A 19,023-nucleotide genomic window follows, 5' to 3' on the forward strand; every position below is an offset into this window, starting at 1 on the left:
AACACTGTACTGAAAGTCTTCTTGAATCTCTTGACTCTTGAATCATTCTATTAAATCACAAATGGTTAGACCCCTTTCACACTGAGGCTTTTTTCAGGCGTTACAGCGCTAAAAATAGCACCTGTAAAGCACCTGAAAAAAGCCTCAGCTGCAAACCCAGTGTGAAATCCCGAGTGCTTTCACACTGGGGCGCTACGCTGGCAGGGCATCACAAAAAGTCCTGTCAGCAGCTTCTTTGCAGTGGTGGAGGAGCGATGAATACACCGCTCCTCCCCATTGAAAACAATGGGGGCAGCAGTGCTATACCGCTTGCAAAGCGCCGCTAAATAGCGCCTACACTTGTTTGGACAGATTTAAGTGAGTTTTTCCTAAGAATTACAGGCTTACAATATAAAATGCCAAATTTCTATGCAAAACAATGTACAGCTTTGAGATGCAAAAATCTGACAATCATACCGCCAGGGAGGTTAAACCCCAATACTTCTCTTTTAAGTAATGCCAGATACAGATAACAAATGTAATACTGTTATTAAATATATTATGAATACTTAAAGGGTAACTCCACTTTCGTGGGGGAAAAAAATGGCAAATAAAGACGTTTTTAATTTAATTTAATCTTAATTTTTGGTGAGATACTCCCAATAGGAAATCACATATAAAGGGATGCAGGCCCAGCAGCTTTACTCATTAGAGCTCTACAGGTGCACAGCTGATTGATAATTATGAAACCACTCTCATTAGACTCACTTTCCCACATGGATACAGACAAATACATATGGATTTATTTAGAATAACCAAAGTTAGGAATCTGCAACAAAGTTTGTTAAAATCCTTGTAATGCACATAGATCACCCAGAGGAGAATGTTTTTTTCTCAACAAAAGTGGAGTTACGCTTTAACTATAGATACCTTTTTGCCACCGGTCCCCAGTTTGTATGGCGTGCAGGATGATCAAACCATATGCATGCATAATGCAGAAGCAATGAGACAAGACTCACCCTTCCAAGTTTTGGCTGTAGTATATACAGAACTAGTATGTGAGTAAATGACCAATCATAATTGTTTGGACAGTAATATCACCATTTAACCACTTGGGATCCGCGCTATTGCAAAATGACGGCAACAGCGCGGACCCACATTTCCGGGACTACGTCTATTGACGTCGTCCCGGATACGAGCGGCCTGCGCGCCCCCTGAGGGGCGCGCGCGGCGCGCTCTGTGATCGGCGAGTCCGTGAGACTCGCCTGATCACCGATCCGTGTAAGGGGTCGATCCCGACCCCTTATCACGTGATCAGCTGTCAGCCAATGACAGCTGATCATGTGATAAAACGGAGCCGGTAATCGGCTAGTATTCCTCCTCGCGCTGACAGCGCGAGGAGAAAAAAAAAAAGCCGATCGCCGGCGGCCGTGTTCGGGACATCAGTCCCGATCACGGCCAGCAATTTAAGCGGACACCTGCCCCCTGCCAGTGCCCACCTGCCACCCGCAGTGCCATCCTGAAATAAAGTAAGTGCCCCCCTGTCAGTGCCACCCAGCAGTGCCCATAGTGCCCACAGTGCCACCCAGCAGTGCCCACAGTGCCACCCAGCAGTGCCCACAGTGCCACCCACAGTGCCACCCAGCAGTGCCACCCACAGTGCCACCCAAAATCTGCCTCAAAGGTGCTGCACCCCAGTGCCGCCCATCAGTGCCCAGCAGTGCCGCCCATCAGTGCCCAGCAGTGCCGCCCATCAGTGCCCAGCAGTGCCACCTATCAGAGCCACCTATCAGTGCCACCTATCAGTGCCCATCAGTCCCATCTATCTGTGGTACCTATCAGTGCCCATCCGTGCCACCCATCCGTGCCACTTATCTGTGCCACCCATCCGTGCCATCTTATCTGTGCCCATCTTTGCCCATCAGTGCCGCCTTATCTGTGCCCATCGGTGCCGCCTTATCTGTGCCTATTAGTGCCGCCTTAACTATGCCTATCAGTGCCCACCAGTGCAGCCTATCAGTGCCCACCAATGCAGCCCATCAGTGCCCACCAATGCAGCCCATCAGTGCCCACCAATGCAGCCTATCAGTGCCGCCTAATCAGCGCACTTCAATGAAGGAGAAAAATGACCCGTTTGCAAAATTTTATAACAAACTATTAAAACATGATTTTTTTTTTTTTGCATCTTTTTTTGTTTGTTTAGCAAAAAATAAAACTCCGAGCTGTAACTAAATACCACCAAAAGAAAGCTCTATTTGTGGGAAAAAAATGATAAAAATGTCATTTGGGTACAGTGTTGTATGACCGCGTAATTGTCACTCAAAGTGCATCAGCGCTGAAAGCTGAAAATTGGTCTGGGACTGAGGGGGGTTTAAGTGCCCAGTAAGCAAGTGGTTAAAGAAGAAACTGGGCTTGGCTATCCTGGTCGGGTAACAATGACATTCCTTTGGTATGAAGTCAGCGAAGATAAAGCCATATTTATGTCCTTATATTGCCCCTGAACCAGGATTTGGGGGCTTTCCTATACATTAGTGAGCCTTAATTAAATGAGAAATTAATTTTATCCATCAATTTGGTAAAAAGATAAGCTATCTGGGACATCCAAACAAACTCAGCAGACTGCTAACGCAATTCAGCAGAAGCCTTAATCTTAGCTAATAAGGTACCATGAAGGATTTTTATTGGACTCCAGCTCTCTCTTCAAGTTTATGCTTATGAGGTGTAAAGGAACCTGAGCTGTTGAGACTGACATCCCTAGTATGTATACTGGCATTGACATGGAGATACTCTTGTGATATTTGTATGCACAAACAGCTATTCCGCTTTTAGACAGAAAAAAAGAAAAGGAAACTGTTCTCCATTTAAAAGCTTCATATACATTTATTCAAATAACCAATGAATAAACTGATCCACCTGATGCAGTAGGATCAGGTGGAATCGTTTGTTTGTTGGTCATTCTTACAAATGTATATGAGGCTTCCTTTCCCCTTTGTTTAAAACTAAATTTATGGAGCTGCTAGTGACTACTGGAACCCTGCACAGAGGAGTGATGGGGATGTATACTTGGAGTCAGGGCCAGTGCTACCACTAGGCAAACTAGCCAGCCGCCTAGGGCGCACGGCCACTGGTGTTCCTACTCTATTCTCTCTGCAGCAAGCAACTAAGTCTCAGCATCAGCAGGCAGCTCGCGCTCCATTCACACATAGTGTCAGAGGCGCAGCAGCGGCAGAGGGCTGTGTCTGTGTCCTGACTCCCGAATGAATGGAAGCAAGCAAACATTCATTGATGGGCACTGGTAGGCTGCATTTATGTGCACTGGTGGGCTACATTTGATGGGCACTTCATTAAAAAGGTGGAGTATACGTGGGCAGGGCAATGGAGTTGGAGTCAAGAAGGGGGGTGGCAAAATGAGTTTTTGCCTAAGGTGTCAAAAATCCCTGCCCCAGCCCTGTTTGGAGTGAGACTAAATATATTCACTGTTATCCCCAGCCTAAAGTAAGAGGAATTTTAGGTAATGATAACCCCAGAAAATACCTAAAACAAAACCTATAAAATAACACCCATGCAGAAAATGTTTTAATGTATAGAGTACATTTGTAGGATTTGTGCAGTGATGCATTTATTGAAATGAAAAATAAGTTTTGATTGAGAAGTAAATAATGAAAAAAATGTTTGTGCAATACTTTTGTGAATGGAACCCAATATTTGTTACAACTGATCTCAGTAGCCTGCCACACAATGCCATGTAACTTCACTGCCCTAGGAAGGCTATATGGATATGCACAGTCTTCTTATTTATGATAAATGCCCTATAGAATGTAAGAAATAAGTCTGTTTTTATATTCACTTTTGCCACAATGGAATACATTAGTGACAGTGGCCATCAACAGAAAAACATTTTACTTTTTTTTTTTTTTTTTTTTTACAAAAAAATATATGAATCATGCAACCCCTATATCTATTTCTGTTGCCTAGCTACAACATGGTATTAAGCAAGAGGTCTTTATGTATACATAAGTGTATTTATAGCAATGGACAATGCATAAGGCAGTGTCCTGGTTTCATGTTTCCCAAAATATTTCTTTCTAGTTATAAGATTGCTGAAGCCACCTGTCCAATGCAATAAATAGCAAGCAGTTTAACATTCAAGTCTCCTTCACATATATAAAATATACCAATTAAAACATGCATAATAGCAAACTTTCATATCCATTCATAAAAATCCGTCAATACTCCTGATTTAAACTTAAAATGCAATTATGTATTATATTTTATCAGAGAAGAAAATGAATATTGTTACCCTTTGAAAATAAACATTTGTGTCTCACCAAGTGTACATAGTTTCAGATGTTGCAGGCTTTTAGTGATGCAGGTCTTATTTATTGTTATATCAAAGCAAAGAAAGGTTTTGACTAGAAACCATTTAGGTTCCTGGTATTAAGTATTAGAGCTCTTTCATACAAAGCTGCCGTTCAGCAGAGGACCTCTGAGTAGATCCCTTGCTGAATCGGAGCTGAACAGGATGGATGTCAGTTTTTTGACATCCGTACAAGTTCAGTTTGTGTCCGGTGGACCCGTGATGGCTCCTTGGATCAGGTTATATCCAATCTGTCACATTTGGGCCTGGAAAAACAGAAAATGATGCAGTCCTTTTTATTTTCTATAGAACTGCATTGAGCTTCCAATCAGGTCCCCCTTAAAAATTGGCTAGTGGACCTAAACATAAAGCCCATGTGAAAGGACCCTTAATCTTATAAATGTCTATTTGAAGTCAGGATGATGATTGAAATTGTTTGTATAAAACCTTTGTTCTATGTGACCTTATATGAAAAAGTTGGTTCTATACCATACTAATATACAGTATGTTTGTCCTGTTATCACTGAGCGTAAAGGTGAAAGAAAAGCCCAAATTTTGGACTGTCTCTAAATCAGGAATAGCAGGGAAATCTTTCAGTGGGGAGACTACTTCTGGTGACAAGCAGGTATTCCTTAATTTTGGAGGGATTTCCTCTCACCTCCTGTTTCGGTTATGGAACAGGAAGTGAAGTGAAATCTCCCCAATGGGACACAGATGGGCAAAACCCTTCCTTACTCTCTTTAGAGTAACCAATCTGTCTTTATAAATTTTCAGGTCAAAATTTATTATGCCATATTTAATTGGTAAAAAAAAAAAAATCAGTGTCTGTGTGACCGTTATATAGTCTACTAACCTCTGGCTCTAATCACTTGCCAAAAAAACCCAAATTGGAATCATTGTGTCCGGCGCCCCGCATGTATATTAGGGGGCCGGACGCATGGATGGGGGGTGCTGCCTGCGCACCACATATTGACGGATCACAGCGATCATATTTCCAGCAGTAAACATACAGTAGCTGCCATTCATACAGCCATTAAGAACTACTGTGTTCTCTGCACTCACATGGTACAGGAGATATATATATATATATATACACACACACACAGTATCTCACAAAAGTAAGTACACCCCTCACATTTTTATAAATATTATATTTTAGATCTTTTCATGTGACAACACTGAAGAAATGACACTTTACAACAATGTAAAGTAGTGAGAGTACAGCTTGTTTAACAGTGTGAATTTGCTGTCTCCTCAAAATAAATCAACACACAGTCATTAATGTCTAAACCATTGGCAACAACTGTGAGTACACCCCTAAGTGAAAATGTTCAAATTGGGCCCAAATTGTCAATATTTTTTGTGGCCACCATTATTTTCCAGCACTGCCTTAACCCTCTTGGGCATGGAGTTCACCAGAGCTTCACAGGTTGCCACTGGAGTCCTCTTCCACTCCTCCATGATGACATCGCTGAGGTGGTGAATGTTAGAGACCCTGCGCTCCTCATCCTTCTGTTTGAGGATGCCCCACAGATGCTCAATAGGGTTTAGGTCTGGAGACATGCTTGGCCAGTCCATCACCTTTACCCTCAGCTTCTTTAGCAAGGCAGTGGTCATCTTGGAGTTGTGTTTGGGCTCGTTATCTTGTTAGAATACTGCCCTGTGGTCCAGTCTCCGAATGGAGGGGATCATGCTCTGCTTCAGTATCTCAGAGTACATGTTGGCATTTATGGTTCCCTCAATGAACTGTAGCTCCCCAGTGCCGGCAGCACTCATGTATCCCCAGATCATGACACTCCTACCACCATGCTTGACTGTAGGCAAGACACACTTGTCTTTGTACTCCTCACCTGGTTGCTGCCACACACGCTTGACACCATCTGAACCAAATAAGTTTATCTTGGTCTCATCAGACCACAGGACATGGTTCCAGTAATCCAGTAAAATTTTAGGGCCTCATAAAATGAGCTAGGCATCACCATATACACCAGGACTGATGAATTTTCAAATATATACACCAGAGTTAGTATCAGTCGTGATCTGTCCATACGTGGCGCACAGGCAGCACCCCCCTATCCATGCGTCCGGCCCCCTAACCTACATGCGGGGTGCCGGACGCAATGATTCCAATCTGTTTTTTTTTTGGAAGCGATTAGAGCCAGAGGTTAGTAGACTCTATAACGGTCACACAGACACTGATTTTTTATTTTATTTTTACCAATTAAATATAGCATAATAAATTTTAACCTAAATTTATGAAGACAGATTAGATATTTGCAAAATTTTATAACAGAAATGGATAAAACGTGTTGTTTTTGAAGAAGCTCTATCTGTCCCGATAAAAATGTAATTTTGGTACAATTTTGTATGGCTGAGAAAATATCATTGACAGTGTAAGAAAGATGAAAATTGGCTTGGGAAGGAAGGTGAAAGTGTCCAGTATTGAAGTTAAAGTTAGGTACACAGCATATTCCTACACCAACAAAAACACACAAATTGTGCTGGGTTAATAAATATGAAGACCCAGCTGGATTGCACTGACACGCAAGGCAGTAATCTGGAACCATTTCATAGATACAGGAAATTGTTATCAACCATAAGTAATGTGCATAGGTGGTTGTGTGCTGTCCCCGACAGCCTGTATGTGCTCATTTTTTAAGCACATACTTTTAAAACCTCTGTGTTGGGCAAATGGGTTGGTGTGAAATACAGAGACTGGCTTCCATATGCCATATTCTCTTCCAAGAGCCTTTTGGTATATTTGTGTATGCCTCCTTTTAGAAAGGCACAAACATTGATATGTTGAAAAGCAATACATTGAAATTTGTCAAGAAATGTTTCTGATCCACCCAACTCCTGTGAAAATTAACAAGCAATGCTACATTACAAATTGTTGTATTTATAGAGAATCTGTCAGAATAGAATAAAGCAGAAAGTGGACTCTGTTCTGATAGCTTGTTGCAAACACTTATGTACTCCAGCTAACCTTTTATAGTAATTATGTGGCAAGATGTATAATTGAATGTACCAAAATATACAAAGAACAAAACAACCAGCTTTTCAGGCTTTACTGACAACGAAAGACTACAAATTTTAAGTCTTAGAACCCTCATATATAATTTGATACAATTATTAATTAAGGAAGCCCTTTAATGATCTTACCAAGACTAGCAATTTTTCTATCTATCAGAACTGGTTTTAGTTTCTTTCACAAATAGAAGCACAGGAGAACAATCAAGATTCTCAAATGTATAAGTCTAAAAGCTTTAACTCTATAGTGCCCAGTACATAAAGCAATATAAAAACGTCATGACGCTATTTTAGACTAGAAACAATGTAACAGCTGCATTGAAAAATTATGTCCTAACTTTTCCAAGAAATACATAAAGGTGCTAGTTGGGTATATACAGTAGGTGAACTATGAATTTTAAGATGCTAAAGTATATGTAACTCGGTCTATCCACTTTTGTAATGAATACACTCCTGCCACAATTTATAACCAGGAAAATGACATCACTATTTTCTATTAAAACACAAGTGCTGACTGCATGACCAATAATGAACATACTCCTTGAATTTCCCAGATGCATATGGTTAACCTCTGACTGCAACACCATCCTCACCGAATTGGTGCCGGAAAACTACAGGATCCTAACCGAACACCGGATAGGGAAAAAAGGAGGAGGCCTAGCAGTGATCTTTAAAGGTCACCTGGATCTCACTAAACCATCATCTCAGAACCCAGTGTCTTTTATGGAAACCCTGACGCTACATTTTCAACCAACACCCCATGACACCACTCATATACTACTGTGCTACAGACCACCGGGACCAAAGTCCAATCTTCTTTCACCCCTCACGGAATCCTTTGCAATGCACACCCTAAAATTCAAAAATTTCCTGGCACTCGGAGATTTCAACCTTTGGGCAAACGAGCCTAAAGACCCCATCGCGACTGCCTGCATCAATCAACTAGAAGAACTGGGTCTACAGCAACTGATAAAGACTCCCACACATGGGTCAGGACACACCCTGAACCTCATTTTCAAACAGAACATCGACGTCAACATACTCGACAACATAACTCTGCCATGGACGGATCATCACGCCATCAAATTCAAAATCACTACCAACATCACCAACGCAAAACGGAAACCTGTAACAACGCACTGGACCAGATCGCATAAAAAACTGTACTCCGAAGCCTTCAAAACCACTCTGTCCAAAAAAATATCTACAATAACCTTAAACCACTCTACGGAGGAAACACTCAACTCCCTGAACAAGGCATTACTGCAATCAGCAGACTCGGTAGCACCAAAACGCAGGGCTCTCATCAGGAAGAAAAATGCTGGATGGTTTAATAGCTCCCTCTCCGTACTAAAGCAAGAACGCAGAAGAGCGGAAAGAACATGGAGAAGAAATCCCACCGAGGAAAACCTATTTAACTACAAAGGTCTGACAGAGAATTATCGGAAAGCAATCTTCAAAGCCAAAAAGGACCACTTCTCATATACAATCTCAACGGCTGCAAACCAACCACGGGAACTGTTTAAACTGGTTAATCAATCAATGAATCCGGTGTGCCTAGAACCCCCAGAAAGCGAATCCCAGGATTACTGTGACAAACTGTCTGATTTTTTCATCGATAAAGTCAAAACCATCAGGGAAACAATTTGTCAGAAGAAAACATCCAACCTCAGCCAGCAAATACATAAAGAGGATGTCCGCACCAACATACCGCAACCGCCAAAATTTTCACTATCCCCAATTACCGTAGACACCGCAAAAAACATCATTAATAAACTGCGTGACAGTACCTCACCTATTGACATCATCCCCACAAAACTACTGAAAGAATGCTCCGACATCGTGGCTCCAACCATAACCCACCTCATAAACCGATCATTCCACGAAGGGATTGTTCCCAGCATCCTCAAACAAGGCATCGTCAAACCTCTACTCAAGAAACCAAACCTGGACCCTCAGGATCCAAACAACCGTAGGCCAATTACAAGCCTCAACACCATTTCTAAGATCATGGAGAAAGCTGTAGTACATCAGCTACAACTTCACCTGGATACTCACAAACTCCTGGACCCGCTGCAATCAGGCTTCCGCCCGGGTCATGGAACAGAAACAGCTCTCCTCAAGATTTGGGATGACGCCCTCGAAGCGGCAGATGACGGAGAGCCGTGTCTCCTCGTACTGCTAGACCTAAGTGCAGCGTTTGATACAGTAGATCACAATACTCTACTCGTCCGCCTCACAGAAGTAGCCGGAGTCCAAGACATAGATCTCCATTGGTTCGCGTCCTTCCTAGGAAATCGGTCACAGACAGTGAAACTAGGAAAATTCCTCTCCGAAACTCGGGCAGTCACCTGCGGAGTCCCTCAAGGCTCTCCGTTGTCACCCGTTCTCTTCAACATTTACATTCGCCCACTCCTTCAAATCATCAGATGCTCAGATCTCTGCTTCCACTCTTACGCTGATGACACGCAACTTTATTTCCGGATCAATGGAAAAAAAGATCACCAACAACAACTTGAAAACTGCCTCAAATCAATAGAGGACTGGATGACCACCAACTCCCTCCAGCTGAACCAATCAAAGACAGAGCTTCTTATCTTACACCAAAATCATAAGCCCGCAACCAAAACCTCCTGGTCTCCACCAACCGTCTTTGGGCAGACTATCTCCCCAAAGACCAAAGCGAAGAGTCTCGGGGTTATTTTAGACGCACAAATGTCAATGGATGCGCAAATAGGAGCAGTAGTCAGTCGATCTCACCATCTGCTGCACATGCTTCGCAGACTCATCCCTTTTATCCCAAAGAATGACAAAGCAGTGGTAGTTGGAACAATCATTAATTCACGACTGGACTACGCAAACTCGCTTTACATAGGATTACCACAATATCAACTTGCGCGATTACAACTGATCCAAAACACAGCGGCAAGGCTGATAACAGGAAAAAAACCCTGGGAATCCATTTCTCCTTCACTGAGGAGCTTACATTGGCTAACCGTAAAAAATCGGATCACGTTCAAGACCCTTTGCCTCACCCACAAATGCGTGCATAGAGAAGCTCCGCAATACCTAATGGAGAAAATAAATCATTACACACCAAACCGCAGTCTTCGATCAGCCAACAAAAACCTCCTCCTCGTGCCCAAAGCCCGGTATAAATCCAAGGGGGATCGGAGATTCGCTGTCCAAGGGCCTCGGCTATGGAATGCTCTACCAATCAACATCCGCCTGGAAGAAAATCACCTGGCTTTTAGGAAAAAACTCAAGACCTTCCTCTTTTAGCAGATGATCAAAGCTCGCCACAGCGCCTAGAGGCGATTCAGTTCGCATTGTGCGCTATATAAGTATTTCATTCATTCATTCATTCATATACATCATGCTAGCAGTATTTTAATACATAGATTGAGTTTATATTTGTCTGAAGTAACCCTTCAAAGTGAACCTATAGCCATACTATGGACATTACAGTATTATTTACATAATTGTTTAGCAAATGAGCTCTGAAACAAGCCCTCAATGACCTCTGTGACTGCATATATTGTGGTGCAAATTATCCTCAGAATTCATTAAAAAAAGCAGTAAAGTCATCCAAACAATGTCTTATGACGCGTACACACGATTGGAATTCCAGCCAGAAAAAGACAGATGAGAGCTTTTCATCGGAAAATGCAACCGTATGTATGCTCCACTGGAATTTAGCTGAAGCCAAAAATTGAGAGCGTGTTCTCAATTTTCCCAACGGAAAAACTTTCTATCGGAAATTCCGATCGTGTGTATGCAATTCCGACATGCCAAAAATCACGCATGCTCAGATTCAACTACAAGACAGAAGCTATTGGCTATTGAAAACCGGAGTTAGACTTACCGGTAACTCTTTTTCTAGGAGTCTTCCAGGACAGCCTTTGAGATATAGGGCTCCTCCCTCCGGGACAGGAAACACGTCAAGCCAATTAAATAAAAGGTGTGGTCCTCCAGGCCCTCCTCAGTTTTACTCCAAGAACCGCCGGGAGGCTCTGAAAGACATAACACACTAACAATCATGTTAATACACATCCTCACCACTTAGTCCAATTTAAACAACTTTGGGTGGGAAGCCAGGCTGTCCTGGAAGACTCCTAGAAAAAGAGTTACCGGTAAGTCTAACTCCGGTTTTCTCATATCGTCTTCCAGGACAGCCTTTGAGATGATAAGCAAGGAGCTCACCTTGTCAGGGCGGGACCACTGCCTGGAGGACCTTACGTCCAAAAGTCTGCTCTTTATCAGACCATAAATCCAGACGGTAATGTCTTGCGAACGTTGAGTAGCTGGACCACGTTGCTGCTTTGCAGATCTCCTCCGGAGAGGCTCCAGCCCTCTCTGCCCATGATGCGGAAACCGCCCTTGTAGAGTGTGCCTTAACTAAGGGTGCCTGCTTCCCCTCTAACTCATAGGCTTTAACTATCGCCATTCGTATCCACCTGGCGATAGACGCTTTGGACGCCTTGCAGCCCTTGCGGGCGCCCGAAAAATTAACAAAAAGTGAGTCTGACTTCCTGAAGACCTTAGTGGCTTCTAAAAAAAACAATAGACTTCTCCTGACGTCTAACAAACTTAAAGATCTCGCCTCATCCTTGTCTGAGGTTGAGAAAAAAGTTGGCAAAATAATATCCTGTGTCCTATGAAAAGTGGACACCACTTTAGGAAGAAAACTAGGATCAGTCTTAAGTACTACCCTGTCCTCTAAGATTAACAGAAATGGCTCTCTGACCGAGAGCGCTTGTAGATCACTGACCCTTCTAGCTGACGTGATCGCTATCAAAAATACAGTCTTTAGTACAATCCACTTAAGTGAAGCCCCCTCTAATGGTTCAAATGGATCTTGGGTCAGAGCTCTAAGAACCAAGGCCAAATCCCAAGTAGGACAGGACTTCATTCTCACAGGCCTGGATCCAGATAGAGCCTTGAAGAAGTTCCTGACAAATGGATTCTGCTGAAGGGAGGACTGAAGGAAAACACTTAAGGCCGCCACCTGTACCTTTAGAGTGCTGATAGATAGGCCCAGTTCTACCCCTGCCTGTAGAAAATCTAGGACTGCCGGGACCCCGGGACTTGCAATCCCCTGTTCTCGCAACCAGGAATTAAACCTCTTTCCTACCTTGGCGTAAATTGCCCTAGTAACAGGTTTACGGCATTCTAACAAGGTCCTAATCACTCTCTCTGAGAAACCCTGTGACCTTAAGATTTGTTCCTCAGATACCAGGCCGCAAGCTTGAGCCTCTCTATCTGAGGGCACAGGATCGGCCCCTGGGAAAGTAAGTCCTCCCTGACTGGTAGAAACAGCGGAGGATGTACGGCCAATCTCTTTATGCTGGCAAACCAGGGTCTCCTTGGCCAAAAAGGAGCTACTAAAATGAGGTCCGTAGTTTCCGAACGGAACTTCTGCAGAACCTCCGCCACCATCCTTACGGGAGGAAAGGCGTAACACAGGCCAAACATCCATGGATTGGCAAGGGCGTCTATCCCCCTGGCCCGATCCTGTGGGTGAACCGAAAAAAATTGTGTCACCTTCCTGTTGCCTTCTGTTGCAAATAGGTCTATTTCTGGCCTTCCCCAGCATGACACGATCTCCTCGAACACTTCCTTGTTGAGGGCCCACTCGTCCTGACCTATCTTCTGGCGACTGAGAAAGTCGGCCAGGAAATTCTGGGTTCCCTTTAGGTGAATGGCTGATATTGAGGACAAATTCTTCTCTGCCCAGCAGAAGATTTTGTCCGCAATTACCTGCAGTGCAGGGCTTCTGGTTCCCCCTTGCTTGTTCAGGTAGGCTACTGCTGTCACATTGTCTGAGCGAACTTGCAGATCCCTGCCATGTAACCGGGACTGGAATGTTTCTATAGCTTTCCAGACTGCCAGAAGTTCCTTCTGGTTTGAGGAACGACCTGTCTCTAGGTTCGACCAGGAACCCTGGGCTAAGGTTCCCTCTAGGTGGGCACCCCAACCCAGCGCACTGGCATCGGTCGTGACCACCACCGTAGCTTGTGGGGACCAGGGAAGACCCCTGTCTAGGTTGACCTGGGCCCGCCACCACCAAAGAGACCTCCTGACTGCCGAGGATAGGGGCATAACCTGATCCAGGCTCTCCTGCCTGCCATCCCAATAACGGAGCATGAGTCTTTGTAAAGGACGCTGATGATGTCTTGCCCAGGCCACCGCTGGAAAGCATGATGTCCTCAACCCTAGGACTCTCATCACCTCCCTGATCTGGGCTTCCCGACCAGATTGAAGCTGGGCTACCGCCTGCTCTAGCTTGCCGATCTTCTCCTCCGGAAGAAATACTCTCATTTCCACTGAAGAAATCCTGTATCCTAAATACAGGACCTCCTGTGAGGGGGTCAGCTGGGATTTTTCCTGGTTTATCAGCCACCCCAGTGAGCACAGGAAAACCAAGGCCTCCTGTATGTCCCTCTGCAGCTGTTGGGCCGACTGGGCTATGAACAGTAGATCGTCCAGATATGGGATCACTGTTATAGCCTTGAGCCTTAATGGGGCCAGTGCCTCTGCCAGAACTTTTGTAAAGACTCTTGGTGAGGCTGAAAGCCCGAAGGGGAGAGCTCAAAACTGGAGGTGTAACACCCCCGTGTTCAACCTCACCGCCAACCTGAGAAATCTCTGAGATTCCGGATGAATCGGGATATGCAAATATGCATCCCTGAGATCCACTGTGGCCATGTGACAGCCCTGAAACAGGAATTTGGTTACCGAGAAGATTGACTCCATCCGAAACCGCTTGTATTTTATAAATCTGTTCAGGGGACGGAGATTCAGTATTAACCTGAACTTCCCCGAAGGTTTCTTTACCACGAATACGTGGGAGTAAACCCCCAAGCCTCGCTCCTCCTGAGGTACCTGCACCATTACTTCTTGGTCCACCAGATCCCCCAGAAGAAGAGCCAAAGCCTCTGCTTTCTCTTGGTCCCTTGGTAACCTTGTTACTTGAAAGTTCGGGAGGGGAACTGAACCAAACTCCAACCTGTAGCCGTTCCTTACAAGATCTTGAATGAACGGACTTTCGGTTGAAGCTTCCCACTGTGGGAGGAACTTCCCCAGTCTTCCTCCCACCGGGACGCAGGAGTCACTGGGTTTTAGGGGAGGGTTGAGGAGGATTGAATAAGATACCTCCTCTGCCTCTTCCCTTGTGACCCGTCCAATGCTTTTTGGGGCGAACCTCCCTTTCCTGCAGGTTTTGCTGCCTGGGGCTTCGAAAAAGGCGTTTCCCTTCAGGTCTCTTTTTCCTTTCTGGGAAAGCTTTCTTCCTATCCTGCGTGCGCTCTAACGCCTCTTGCAGGCCGGGCCCAAACAAATGGTCCCCTGAAAAGGGTAATCCACACAACTTTAGTTTTGAAGCTGTGTCTCCTGACCAGGTCTTAAGCCAAACGGCCCTTCTGGCAGCGTTCACTAGTGCTGCTGATCTAGCAGCCAGTTTGACTGATTCTGCCGAGGCATCCGCTAAAAAGCCCACCGCTTTAAACAGTAGCGGAAAGGACTTCAACAGCTGTTGCCTAGAAGTACCTGCAGAAATATGTGATTGTAACTGTGTAAGCCAACACTCCAAGTTTCTGGCCACACAGGTAGCTGCTAGGGCCGGTTTAAGCCCGATGGAAGAGGCATCCCAGGCTCTCTTGAGCAGCAGATCTCCCCTCTTATCCATAGGGTCCCTGAGTGAACCCATATCATCAAAGGCCAAATCTGTCTTCTTAGAGACCTTAGCCAAGGGAGCGTCTAATTTGGGAACCTTGTTCCAGGGATGCACCGCATCCGATTCAAAAGGGAACCTCCTTCTAAGGCTACCTGAAAAAAATGGCCTTTTTTCCGGTTGTTCCCACTCCAGCAGAATCGCCTCCACTAGCGACTTATGGACGGGGAATACCCTGTCTTTCATTACACTCGACCCTTGATACATCATGTCGTGTTTTGAAAGCTGGACCTGTTCTTCTCTGATCTCTAAGGTGTCATATATAGCCTTGAGGAGGTCACCCACATCATCCAAAGACAGCTTGTATCTGGCTGATCTAATGGCCTCTTCCTCCCCCTCAGATTCTGAAGTAGACTCTGTCCTAGAGGAGGCTAATGACCTGGATAACCTCTCCCTATCCACCTCCTCCTCCTGACTTGGTTCGGATAAGGAAGGCATACTCACGGCTCTGGGTAAAGAGACAGAAGGACCCTGCATCCTATCCATCATGTTTTTAAAAGATTGGAAGGTGGATGCAATCTCATCCTTTACGGATGTTAAAACATTGTGACAAGCTGCCACCGAGTCCTCTTTTACCAGGCTACTGACACAATCTGGGCAAAGCGGCTTCTCCCAACCGGTGCCTAACTTAGCCCCACACACGGCACATTTCCTTCTGGGTAAAGGTATCTGGGCTCTGTCCTGTTTAACCTAAAAACAAAGAAAAACAGGGTCCCATTAAAATACCACCCCTGACCACACCACTGTGCTTCTAGGGTCTGTTTAGGAAGTGCCCCCCTTCACCAGCAGGTTCTCCACCCCGGGAAGGTGCTACGGGTCAGAGTGACCCCCCACCCCCCAGTGTAAGTCCTGGTCTGCCCTCACCAAGCTTACCTGAGAGGTACTGGAGCCTGTTGAACCGGAGTCCACCTGCACAACCGCACTCTCCATGGTTCCTGTGTATCACTCAGTCTCTCTGAGCCTTCACACTGCTCCAGGCAACCCTGTAGTCACACCGCCGCGCCCAAAGGACTGGAACGGGTCCTGCGGCGCCCCCTGATGACGCGAATCCGGCGGAAGTGCGTCTCTCCCACTTCCGTACGCCAGAGCGCAAAAACTCCGCCCCGACGCCGTGCGTTCTTACGAACGTACCGCTCACAGTACCCGAACGCCGGTCGGTAGAGCGAACGTCTCCCGCCGCCTCCGACCGACAGGTACGAGCGGTTAGCGCTCCGAGGGGGAGATTGCCGCGTATCGGGGTCCCGTTCTCTCCGAACGTTTAAATGGCAGCGGGGACTGAAAGCTACCCTCTCCTCCCTTCGTTCGGACCGAGGGGTGCTAAGGGCCAGGTCCATCAAGGCGCTCTCCCCAGGTAAAACCCCTGAGAAGGAGCTCCCCTTACCAGTTCCAAGACGTGCTCCTTCCCGTCCGGCAGGAAACACAAAAACTGAGGAGGGCCTGGAGGACCACACCTTTTATTTAATTGGCTTGACGTGTTTCCTGTCCCGGAGGGAGGAGCCCTATATCTCAAAGGCTGTCCTGGAAGACGATATGAGAAATTTCTTTTTTCTAGTCCCGTCGTACGTGTTGTACATCACCGCGTTCTAAACGATCGGAATTTGGTGTGACCGTGTGTAGGCAAGACAGCTTGAGTGGAATTCTGTTGGGAAAACCATCAGAGCTTTTTCCGACATGAATTCCGATCGTGTTTATGCGGCATTAAACAGTTGGTTCATATGGGTCACCAAAGTCAAATCAAAAATTAAAATCTTGTAACCGCACTTTTCAGCCCCATGAAAACTTTTGTATGTATTAAAGTGTGCGTAACATCAACATTTCGTATTCTTGATATGTGTCTGTTTACCATGTACTTGCATGGAAAATAATCATGTTCTCTTTGTATTGCTTCCTTTGTGTGAAACACCTGGTGTTTCTGACAGTCTTTCCTATTTCATACTGACCACACCAGGGTATGGAAGCACATCCATCCCAGCGTGATCAGTTTTCTTCTTTGCACTCTATTTGGGAGCACAGCATGCCTGTAATGCAATGGCAAGACTTGCACTGACATGCCCCTCTGCACAGTTCTTCACTGGGAAGATCAGTGTACTGCTGCTTCTCAGCCTCATGCTGACATGCCCCCCTGCAGGGGCGTACCTAGAGCATTTGGCACCCGGGGCGGATCCTATATCTGGCACACCCCCCCCCCTCCACCATAAAATGTAAAAACACCCACCGTGTCCCCTGCATACCTCTGCATCCTTCAATATCTTTTTGTCACTACTGTGTACTGCCCCTCTCCACAACTGCACCTCTGGACCCCTTTAAATTACACAGCCCCCTGCACCTCTGGACCCCTTTACATTACACAGGACCTTGCACCTAAGGACCTCTTTACATTACACAGCCCCCTGCACCTCTGGACCCCTTTACATTACACAGCAGCCTGCACCTCTGGACCCCTTTACATTACACAGCTCTTGTACCACTGGACCCCTTTACATAACATAGCACCCTGAACCTCCTGACCCCTTTACATTACACAGCGCCCTGCACCTCTGGACCCCTTTACATTACACAGGACCTTGCGCCTAAGGACCTCTTTACATTACACAGCAGCCTGCACCTCTGGACCCCTTTACATTACACAGCTCTTGTACCTCTGGACCCCTTTACATAACATAGCACCTTGAACCTCCTGACCCCTTTACATTACACAGCCCTTGTACCCATGGATCCCTTTACATTACACAGCACCCTGAACCTCTGGACCCCTTTACATTACACAGCCCTTGTACCTCTGGACCCCTTTACATTACACAGCACCCTGCACCTCTGCACCCCTTTACATTACACAGCCCCTCACAGCTCTGGACCCTCTGCATGTTACACAGATCCCCTACAGTGCAGACCCCCCTCCCTACCATACAGACCCCCATCTACAGTGTAGACCCCCCTACAGTACAGAATCCTCCCCTACAGTGCAGACCCTCCTACAGTACAGACCCCTCCACCCTATAGCGCAGACCCCCCCCCACAGTACAGACCCTCCTACAGTACAGACCCACCCCCCTACAGCGCAGACCCCCCTACAGTACAGACTCCCCTACAGTACAGAATCCTCACCTACAGTACAGACCCCCCCTACAGTGCAGAATCTTCCCCTACAGTACAGACCCCCCCTACAGTGCAGGACCCCTTCTACATTGCAGGACCCCTTCTACAGTGCAGGACCCCCCTACAGTGCAGGAACCCTTCTACAGTGCAGGACCCCCTACAGTGCAGGACCCCCTACAGTGCAGGACCCCTTCTACAGTGCAGGACCCCTTCTACAGTGCAGACCCCCCTACAGTGCAGACCCCCCCTACAGTGCAGGACCCCCCCTACAGTGCAGGACCCCCCTACAGTGCAGGACCCCTTCTACAGTGCAGGACCCCCTACAGTGCAGGACCCCCCTACAGTGCAGGACCCCCCCTACAGTGCAGGACCCCTTCTACAGTGCAGGACCCCCCTACAGTGCAGGACCCCTTCTACAGTGCAGGAACCCCCTACAGTGCAGGACCCCCCTACAGTGCAGACCCCCTAAAGTGCAGGGCCCCTTCTACAGTGCAGGACCCCCCTACAGTGCAGGACCCCCCCTACAGTGCAGGACCCCTTCTACAGTGCAGGACCCCTTCTACAGTGCAGGACCCCTACAGTGCAGGACCCCTATAGTGCATGACCCCTTCTACAGTGCAGGACCCCCCTACAGTGCAGGACCCCTTCTACAGTGCAGGACCCCCCCTACAGTGCAGGACCCCCCCTACAGTGCAGACCCCCCCTACAGTGCAGACCCCCCTACAGTGCAGACCCCCTACAGTGCAGGACCCCCTACAGTGCAGGACCCCCCCTACAGTGCAGGACCCCCCTACAGTGCAGGACCCACCACAGTAAAGAACCCCCCTAC

Source organism: Lithobates pipiens, unplaced genomic scaffold (genome assembly GCF_037356315.1).
Source record: "Lithobates pipiens isolate NorthernLeopardFrog02 unplaced genomic scaffold, aLitPip1_a1.2 Scaffold_13, whole genome shotgun sequence".
NCBI lineage: Eukaryota > Metazoa > Chordata > Amphibia > Anura > Ranidae > Lithobates > Lithobates pipiens.